We start from the raw sequence: 10,479 nt of genomic DNA on the forward strand, positions 1-10,479 counted from the left end.
TAACATTCTTGTACATATCACAGGGTATACATGTGCAAGAGTTTCTTTTGAGGCTGAGGTGGGTGGATCACGAGGTCAGGAGATCGAGACCATCCTGGCTAACACAGTGAAACCCTGTCTCTACTAAAAATACAAAAAATTAGCTGGGCGCAGTGGCAGGTGCCTGTAGTCCCAGCTACTTGGGAGGCTGAGGCAGGAGAATGGCGTGAACCCAGGAGGCGGAACTTGCAGTGAGCCAAGATAGCACCACTGCACTCCAGCCTGGGTGACAGAGCAAGACTCCATCTCAAAAAAAAAAAAAAGAGTTTCTTTTGGGTATATATCAAGAATGAAAGTACTCAGTCATAGAGCTCAGCTTTGCATGGGAGATGAACATTTTTATGCAAGTGTTTTGGTGTATGCATATACTCATTTCTGTTGAGAACATTCCTAAAACTGGCATACATGCATGCCTTAGTTCATTCAGGCTGCTACACCAGAATACCATAGATGAGGTGGTTTATCAACACAACAACAGAAATTTCTTTCTCACTGTTCTGAAGGCTGTGAAGTCCAAGTTCAAGGCATGAACAGATTTAGCATCTACTGAGAGCCCACTTATTTGTTCATAGACAGGGTCTTTTGACAGTAACTTCACTTGCTGGAAGGGGCAAGAGAACTCTCTGGGGTGTCTTTTATAAGGGCATTAATCCCATTCATGAGGGCTGTGCACTCATGACCAATCACCTCCCAAAGTCCTCATCTCCTAATACCATCATATTGGGGGTTAGGATTTCAACATAAGGATTTTATAGCGACACGAACATTCAATCTATAGCAATGCACACACTCAATTTTAATAGATTATGTCAAACAAGTCTCCACAAACTGTGTCAGAGCATTCCAGTTGCTCAGCATTCTCATCAACACTTGGTACTGTCAGTCTTGCGATTCTGGTGGGTTTGAGTATTTTACTGCGGTTTTAATTTGCTTTTCTCTGAGTACTAATATGTTTAGATTCCCTTTCACATGGCCATTATGATATCCTTTTGGGAAAAATGCCTGTTCAAATCTCTTGCTGTTTTCTCTATTGGTTTGTCTACCTTTTTTTTTTTTTTGGTCTTTCTTTTTATATTTGGGATACAGGTCCTTTGTAGATTATAGATATTGTGCATATCTTCCCCTATTCCATGGCTAGTCTTTTCACTCTTAGTGGTATCCTTTCGTAAAATTTGTTAAGTTTTAATGTAGTTGCATTTATCAGTCTCTTCTTTCATGGTTAGTGCTTCTGTGTCCTGTTTAAGAACGTTTTATTTTCTACTCCAAAGTCATAAAGATTCTGTTATGTTAGAAGCTCTCTTACAAACTTTATGGTTTTATCATTTACTTTTAGATAACCTCTGGACTAGAAGTGGTTGTATGTAAGGTATGAGCTGGGGTCAAGGCTAATCTTTTCTCTAAGTGTTTCAGGTCAAGATTCCCGGGAAACAGAATCTGGAACATTGAGATTTGTGTGCAGTTTTACTGGGGTAACACTCTCAGGCAGAACCTAACAGGGAGTGAAGGAAGCAGAATTGGCACTTACCCCCGAAGGATGGAGGGAGAAGTTAAGCTGTAGTGATACCATTGCAACAGTGACCTAAACTAGTCCCAAGGGGAGATCTTGAGCCAGAAGTGTCCTTCAGAGACCAATCTAGGCAAGGGGCCAGGACTTTGAACCTATGCATCAGGCAGTTCTTGGATACGGGCTACCCTCAGGGAGAGAGTATCATGCTGGATGAAGCAGTTTTCTTCAGCTAAGAGAAGTTCCAGAAAGGGATGCAGCTCCAAGCCACCTGCAGCCCACTTTTCCAGCAACTGGGAAAATGAGTGCCTCACTGCTGAAGGTGGATCTATGTAATTCAGTGGACTAAGAATCACGTATTGAAAAGATTATCCTATTCCCACTGTTCTGCAGAGCCGCCTTTGTCGCAGATCAAGTGACCATATACCTGGGTCTGATTTTGAACTCTATTCTGTTTTCTTGGTTTCTTTGACAATCCTTGAGCCAATACCACATGTCTTAATTACTGCAGCTTTACCAAAGGTGTCAATATCTGGGAGTTTAAGGACATTTTTTTTTCCAGATTGTCTTGGCTATGTGAGGCTCTTTGCATTTCCATTTAAGTCCCAAAATCATCAGGCATAAAAACATCTGCTGGGTTTTTAGATGGGCTTACGTTAAATGTATAGATTCAATCAGAAGAAAGTAGACACTTTTGCAGTATTGAGTCTTGTATTTTATCAACATCATCTATTCTTCCCTTATTTGGTCTCTTTTAATTTCACTAAATAATATTTTATAGTTTTCTGTGCAGTCTTTGCAAATCTTTTTTGACACCGCTGTAAACTTTTTTTTCTTTTTCTTTCTTTTTTTTTTTTTTTTTGAGATGGAGTCTTGCTGTATTCACCCAGGCTGGAGTACAGTGGTGCATTCTTTGCTCATTGCAACCTCTGCCTCCTGGGTCCAAGTGATGCTTCTGTCTCAGCCCCCCAAGTAGCTGGGACTACAGGCGTGCGCCACCATGCCCAGCAATTTTTTTGTGTGTTTTTATAGAGATGGGGTCTCACCATGTTGGCCAGGCTGGTCTTGAACTCCTGGCCTCAAGTGATCCGCCCTCTTCGGCCTCCCAAAGTGCTGGGATTACAGATGTGAGCCACTGCACCCAGCCTAACTTTTTTAAACAAATATTTCAACTTTAAACTATATTGGTATAATATATATTGATATATATGATCTAATACACATATTGATATAACTAATTTTTGTATATTGCACATGCATCTAGCAACCTTGTTAAACTCATTTATTAATTCAAATAATTAATATGTAGATTGTTTTGGATTTTATGCAAACACAGTTATGTTGCCATTGGATAAGTGCAATTTTATATCTTCTTTTCAACTCTTTCGATCTTTTAATTTCATTTTCTTACTTTAGAAACTCTGAAACAATGATGAATAAAATATCCAGCTGAATAGCTGTAGTAGGTAATTATAACAAAATTTATTTAGCCAATGTTAGATTGAAGGACATTTAAATTGGTCCACACTTTTGTCATAAACAATGCTGTAGTGAGCATCCTTTTCACATATATCTTATGTAGTTGTGTCATTCATTCCTTAGAATGAATTCCTGGGTTTGTTGGAACAATCTAGTCAATTAGACACATGTAAAGTAGATAAAAGACATCTTAAAAACAAGCATATGTAGCTGTCAGACAACAACGTTATTTTCTTAGTACTTCTATTTTCAGTTATAATGGGATCACACTTGTATAGAAAGAAGTCTTCCATCTTGAAATATAAATCTAGAAAAAAAGATTTTGGGAGATGTGAGTATATTTGCTCCTTCATATTTCTGCTCTAAGGTACCCATGGCTTCCTGGGATTCTAACATCTTATTGTATTTTTTAAAACAATCTCTTTCATAATTTCAGAACTGCCTAATCTCTTGATTGGAAGAAAAATGCTTTTTTCCAACATTTTCTTTTGATATTGCAAAAAGAAAGCAGAAGGAAGTGGGAGGAGGGGGAGAGACAGAGAGAGAGAGAGACAGACAGACAGACAGACAGAGAACTAAAGGGAAAGAATAAAGTATAGACAAATCTTTTGAGACTTTGAGACTTTAATTTCTCTACTCTTTCATTTCAAGTTTGTAGATGGTAATTCATTGTCTCAGGGCGGGCATGTGGCAGGTAGTAAGCAGAATCATCTGCAAGATGTTCCTGGCTTTGTTTCAAAAAGTCTAATCCTAATGAGAACAAATTCCCCAAGAAAGTTCCCCTGGTCTCATATTAGAAGTGGTTCACAATCAGTCAGGTGCAGTGGCTCACACCTATAATCCCAGCACTTTGAAAGACCCAGGTGGGAGGATCATTTGAGCTCAGGAGTTTAAGACCAGCCTGAGCAACACAGGGAGATCCTGTCTCTGCCAACATTTTTTTAAAAATTAGCTAGGCATGGTGATGTGTACCTGTGGTCCCAACTACTCGGGAGGTTGAGGTGGAAGGGTCCCTTGAGCCCAGGAGGTTGAGGCTGCAGTGAGCTATAATCATACCTTTGCATTCCAGCCTGAACAATAGAATGAGAACCTGTCTCAAAAAAAAAAAAAAAAAAAAAAAAAAAGAGTTTTGTAATCTCAGAGCAACAGTGACCCAGGCCTTGTTTACTGACAGTGTCTCAGGGAGGCAGCAAGATCTAGAGAAGAATATTGGCAGGTGGGATCATAGTAGGGCTGTCAGATAAAGTGCAGGATGTCTAGTTAAAATTAAGATTTATATAAACGCTGAATAATTTAATTTAATTTTTTTTTGGGGGGATGGAGTCTCTTTCTGTCACTAGGCTGGAGCACAGTGGCGTGATCTCGGCTCACATCCATCTCCCTGGTTCAAGCAATTCTCCTGCATCAGCCTCCCGAGTAGCTGGGATTATAGGCACGTGCCACCACGCCTAGCTAATTTTTGTATTTTTAGTGGAGACGGGGTTTCACCACGTTGGCCAGGATGATCTTGATCTCCTGACCTTGTGATCCACCCGCCTCAGCCTCCCAAAGTGCTGGGATTACAGGAGTGAGCCACCATGCCCGGCCATTTGTTTAATTTTTTAAATTCATGTATTTATTTTTCTACTCTGTCAAGTTTCTGGAAAATATTTATAAAGAATTTTTTCCAATTTTTAAAATTGTTTGTAGAGATGGGATCTCACTATGTTGTGGAGGCTAGTCTCAAACTCCTGGCCTCAAGTGATCCTCCTACCTCTCCAAAGTGCTGGGATTATAGGCATGAATCACCATACCTGGCCAATAATGAATAATTGTTTAGTATGTCCCAAATATTTCATGCAACATACTTATGCTAAAGTATTATTTATTTATCTGAAATCCAAATTTAACTGGACATCCTGGGTGTTTGTTTGTTTGGTTTTTGCTAAATCTGGCAATCCTAGGTTACAGGCACCTCAGAGTTCAGCTTTGCATGGGACAGAGATTCCTGTGGCCCATGAATGGCCTGGCATGCATCGAAGAACTACTGGGTCTCGGTCTATACAATCAAGGGCAGTTTATATCTTAGTGGTAAACAGCGTGGCTAGATCCTGATGACTATGACCCCATGCCTTGCCACCATGTGAGGCCCAAGAACCCTAGTCCAGTCTGGTATAGGGCAGGCAGATCTTTCCAGAGTGGTTGAGGCTGAATTTCTGATTTGCTCATTCAGATGAAGTATTAAAGTAAAAATTTAGCTTCTAGAATATTTAAAGCCATACTCCATATATATCTGAGTTTGTTAACCGAGATTTTTGCTTACAATGATTCGAAAGCAAAAAACAAAAACAAAAACAAATTTGGAGTTTCAAAATCTTGGTGACTGGCACTTGACTCTTGTTGTCCAGTGGTCAGACCTCAAGAAAAAACACTGTTTGCATTGAACAGGAACAGAACGGGCACAGTGGCTCACGCCTGTAATCCCAGCACTTTGTGAAGCTGAGATGGGTGGATCACCTGAGGTCAGGAGTTCAAGACCAGCTTGGCCAACATGGTAAAACCCTATCTCTACTAAAAATACAAAAATTAGCTGAGCGTAGTGGCGGGTGCCTGTAGTCCCAGCTACTTAGGAGGCTGAGGGAGGAGAATCGCTTGAACCCTTCCGGAAGTGGAGGTTGCGGTGAGTCGAGATCGCACCACTGCACTCCAGCCTGGGCAACAGAGTGAGACTCCATCTCAAAAAAAAAAAAAAATTCAGGATGGATGCATGGTCTTGGTCCCCTACTCCTGTGTTTGACTGTGTCCTTACATGGTTCCCCTGTGTTCTCTGTGGTCCTTCTGAGTTGCAGAGTACCTGGTATGAGAGATCTGCCCCGCTCAGGCTCAGAGGGCATGTGCCTAGCCTACCCTGCCCAGTAACAGGCAAGACTCCTGCATGCCACCTCAGAGTCATCCAATGGCAGTGGGAGGTATGAATCAGTCTTGGTCATAAAGAATGTGGCCAGCCGGACTGAATGGGGTCCTCATTCAGCTTTGTGTGTAGGAGGTGAAAACCACCCCCAAGTCACACATATTGTTAATTGTTAGAATTTCGACTCCAACTTGGACGTGGCCCCTCTGTCTAGTGCGTTCAGCTAGAAGCAGTAGCAACAAATTTTTTTTTCTTTTTTTTTTTGCCCCTAAGACTTAGAAGCCTAGCCTGAAGGCAACCAAATAGTTTTCTTGGCAATTTTTCCCCCAGGCTCACACCCTAAACTTGGAATTTCATGCCTTATCACTTTTATGGCAAGAAAAAAAACACAAAAGCCAAACCCAACCAGGAAGAGATAATTTATGAATTAAAACTTAAGCTCTTAGAAGGAAGAGCTAGAATGACCAGGCTGAACTGCCCACTTAATGGTGCATTTTCCCTTAGCTCCCTCTGGTTTCCTTTGACCTTTGATTGGAGGCTGTTTTTATTGATTTGTTTTAGTGACGATGTTGTTGGGGTGAAGGTAGGAAGTGATTTTCTCACTAAGGAGGGGGTCCTGGGCCCATATTTTTACTTCAGCTGCTCAAATGACAAGTTTAAATAAGGAAAAAGATTCCAAAAAAGGAATTCAGGTAGGTATACTATGCAGAGGTAAGATGTTTTATTGATTAAGATGGATTGATTTTTAAATTTTATCTTCCGCACTCTTAATGCCTAAAATCCTACCCCTTAGTGCTATGGTCCAGTACTGTCCTGGTCCTTGTCCTATATCTGCCTTCTTCATAGAAGGGAGTATATGTGAGGGTGGGGAAACCCAGCTTCCTTCCTAGACATTGTAATACAATGCCAAAAAGCTGGAGAGGAAAATAACTTTATCATAATTTTCAAAAGCTCTGTCCTGGCTTGTAGGAATTCACTAATTTACAAGTCATTCGGCTATGTTGACACCTATTCCTGGGCATTTTTTTTTGTCTGAGAACTACTCTTTTCCTCACCTTTGGGTCAATATTAGAGACAAACTTATTAGTGATCAAGGAATTACTGTATAAAATCTAGAATCATTTGCCTATATTTAAGAGACATTCTGTGATCTGGCCTTTCCAACTTCAACTTAATTTACTTGGAATGAGTAGTAAAAAGTATGAGTACTAAAAAGCAAAAGTCTTAGGCAAATACTTGGACTAAATTTTATTAGTTACTGAAAGTACAGCTGTTTTTCTAGATTGCTTACATATCTAGCTGCCTTTCCTACCAGCTCCTACTGAAGGGCTGCTCAGTTTCACAGTTTCTTGATGTCTAAATAAATAAATAAATAAATACAAAAACAAAACCCACAGTAATAATTTCTCTTGCTGCTAATCTATTATGAGACCAAGGTCTGACCTCATGCCTTTGACTTCTAAATGAACACCAAAATCAGACTCTCTAGGGTATCTAACTATTTCTTCTTCCAAAAGAACTTCAAGAAAGTACTGTGGGAAGTCATCCTTCCCTGAGCTCATACCTTTAATCCTTTTTAGGGAATGACGACCGGAAGAGTGGCCTGTGACCTCCTTCTGTCAGAGGAGAAGCTCATTAACTTTATCTTTTCTCTTTACCATCATTGGTCTGAGGGAATCTCAGAAATAACTATTATTGCCAATGAATTGCAAATGAATGAGTATTTATATCTAGCTTTCAGGTTCCATAATTATCATAATGTATTATTAAATGTGCCAGATTAAATTTGGTAAATGATACATCTTCTCTAATTTCTGCATTACTGTTTATTTGTGTTTTAAAATCCAGGAACATTTCCTGTGGGACCAGGCTGTGCTGCCATTGATCACAACTGGCTTTCTGGAGAATTCTGCTGTGCTTCTGTGATCTCGTTGTGGGCCTCATGCTGGAAGCTCTGCTACTCTCCCAGTGGGGACTCCGCTTCTCATTTCCTGGGCCTTCTGTTCATGATTTATGCATGAGACAGAGGATGATGTTGGCTCCATCTGGAAAGTGGGTCAGCCAGTCTTTGAGGAGACACCTTGGAGGCCTAGGAATAGTGCTGTGGATACAGATGACATAAGTTTAGAGACAGATAGGAGAGTGAAGAAAGGACTTGACCCTCAGAAAGTGAAATTCAACTTCAGCCTGAAGTGGACCACTGCTCAAGATAAAGGCTCTGCAAAATGTACTGTAAATGATTCACAACCGTTAATGCAAAGATCCAGGTGAAGAAATATCCTGAAGAAAAACCCGTCCTGATCTCAAATGCTACCCCCAGAGGCCTACCAGAGCACAGAACTTTCCACAGGCAAATTGCTGGACCACTGGGCTAAGGACAGTAAGAAGGGCTGGCCATGTTATTCAGGAGGCAAAGTGTGTTGGCACCTATGGAGACGTTTGTACCATTGGCTTATCAGATGTGTCAGCCCAGTGACTTGCAAAGGGTGAGGGGTGGTCATGTAGCCCATGAGACTCATTCATTTGGGGTCAAGACCACAGAAGAAATGGAAATTGATAATGATTTATTTCCTTCCTTTCCCTTCCCTTTCTGTTCCTTTCTTTCATTTCTTTAATTGACCTCAGGACCTCTGATGAACCATAATCCTTGGTTCCATACACTTTCATCATTGGTCCATTTATGATCTCATTTATTTAATTATTTTAATTAGACACCCATGAGTCCACCACCTAGTACAAAAACTAGGACATCGACAATATTTTACATCTAACTCTATAGTCCTTCCCTTTCTCATCCTCATACCTCACTCCACCCAAGGAGCTCAGCCACCTCCCGGAATCCTGTGTTCACAATTTCCTTGCTTTTGTTTTTAAAAGTGTGAGTATCCCACAGTTTATGTAACTGTTCTCCTGTTGATGAGCCCTTATGTTGTTTTTAGGTTTTTCATATTTAAATAGTGATTTAGTAATATTATTGTACATATCACAGGGTATACCTGTGTGAGAGTTTCTTTTGCGTATATATCGAGATGGAAATTGCTCATAGAGTAGGTGAATACTTGACATCACAAGATAATGCAAATTATCTTCCAAAACATACTAATTTTACATTTCTACCAGCAGAGTACAATTTGTAGATCCACATCCCCTCCATTTTTCTCCATGTCCAATGCCAGTAACTTGGCATTATTGGACTTTTAAATTTTTGTCAGGCATGTAAGTTTCACTTGTATCTCACTGTGTTTTGATTTGCATTTCCACACTTAGTAATATGGTTGAACATCCCTTTCATGTTTACTGGTCATATATGTTTGTTTTGTTTTGAAATTTCTGTTCATGTCTTCTGGTCACTTTTCAATTGGGATAAAAGTACTTTTATGCTGATATGCAGGAACAGTGATTTTTCTAAAGAATAAAAATCTTTCAAAATTTAAATTTAGTATTCTATTCTCAGATGGATTTACAGAAATGATTTTCATATTAATATTATTTCTACACTAGGAAAATCCTATTTGCATCTAATATATAGGGAGTATTAATGGGAAACATTCATGATCTTCTGAAAATTGCAATCTTTTTAAACATTAAAAAATTTTAATTGTGAGTACAAAATGGTTGCTTATATTTATCAAAATATGATGTTTTGAAACAGACATACAATGTATAATGATCACATTAGGGTAATTGGGGTATCCATAATCAAAAGTATTTATCATATTTTTGTGTTAGGAACATTCCAATTCTACTCTTTCAGTTATTTAAAAATATATAATAAATTATTATTAACTGTAGTCATTCTATTGTGCTATCAAATGTTAAATCTTACTCATTCTATCTAATTGCATTTTTGCACCCATTAACCATCTCCACTTTATCCCCCACTCCCCGCTATCCTTCCTGGCCTCTGGTAACCATCATTCTACTCTATCTCTATGAGTTCAAATTTTAAATTTTAGCTCCCACATATGAGTGAGAACATACAATATTTGTCTTTCTGTGCCTGGCTTATTTCACATAACATAATGACCTCCAGTTCTATCCATGTTGTTGCAAATGACAAGATTTCCTTCTTTTTTATGGCTGAATAATATTCCACTATGTATGTTTACCATGCTTTCTTTATCCATTGAAAATTACAATCTTAAATTCAACAATTTTCAACCACTATGACCATCCCCACTCATCTTTAGTGCAAACCACCATCACCTCTTTCTTTGGCTACTTCAACAGCTTCCTAACTGGTTCTTTTCTTCTCCTACCCTCCCTCTTAAGTCTGTTTGGCAGCCCCTATGATTTTGTCACTCCTGGCAAAATCCCCCCATGACATCCCATAAAGTCCTACATGATTTGATCCTTGCCTCCTCTTTCTATCCCTAATTCCCTGGCCTTCAGCCATGCAGTTGTTGATGCTATTCCTGGGATAGACTGAGCTTGATCCTGCTGATAGACCGAGTTTGATCGGCGCCTTTATGATCGTTATTTTTTTGCCAGGAAATTTGTTCTCCTGGGTGTTCCTGTCCATCACTCTTCCACATCATTCACTTGTCTGCTCAGTGCTTCCTAATCA

The 10,479-nt window shown here is 39.5% G+C and overlaps 1 long non-coding RNA gene across 1 annotated transcript in view; it reads left to right on the plus strand.

Moving 5' to 3' along the window:
* The window catches only part of LOC115936020 (uncharacterized), a 47,995-nt gene extending 38,651 nt beyond the window's left edge, over positions 1 to 9,344 (plus strand). The window contains exons 7-8 of the long non-coding RNA XR_004071591.2: positions 6,474 to 6,604; positions 7,761 to 9,344. This is a non-coding gene — a long non-coding RNA (uncharacterized lncRNA). The remainder of the gene's footprint in view (positions 1 to 6,473; positions 6,605 to 7,760) is intronic.
* Positions 9,345 to 10,479: the final 1,135 nt, after the last annotated feature.

This window comes from Gorilla gorilla, chromosome 8, assembly GCF_029281585.2.
Source record: "Gorilla gorilla gorilla isolate KB3781 chromosome 8, NHGRI_mGorGor1-v2.1_pri, whole genome shotgun sequence".
Lineage (NCBI taxonomy): Eukaryota > Metazoa > Chordata > Mammalia > Primates > Hominidae > Gorilla > Gorilla gorilla.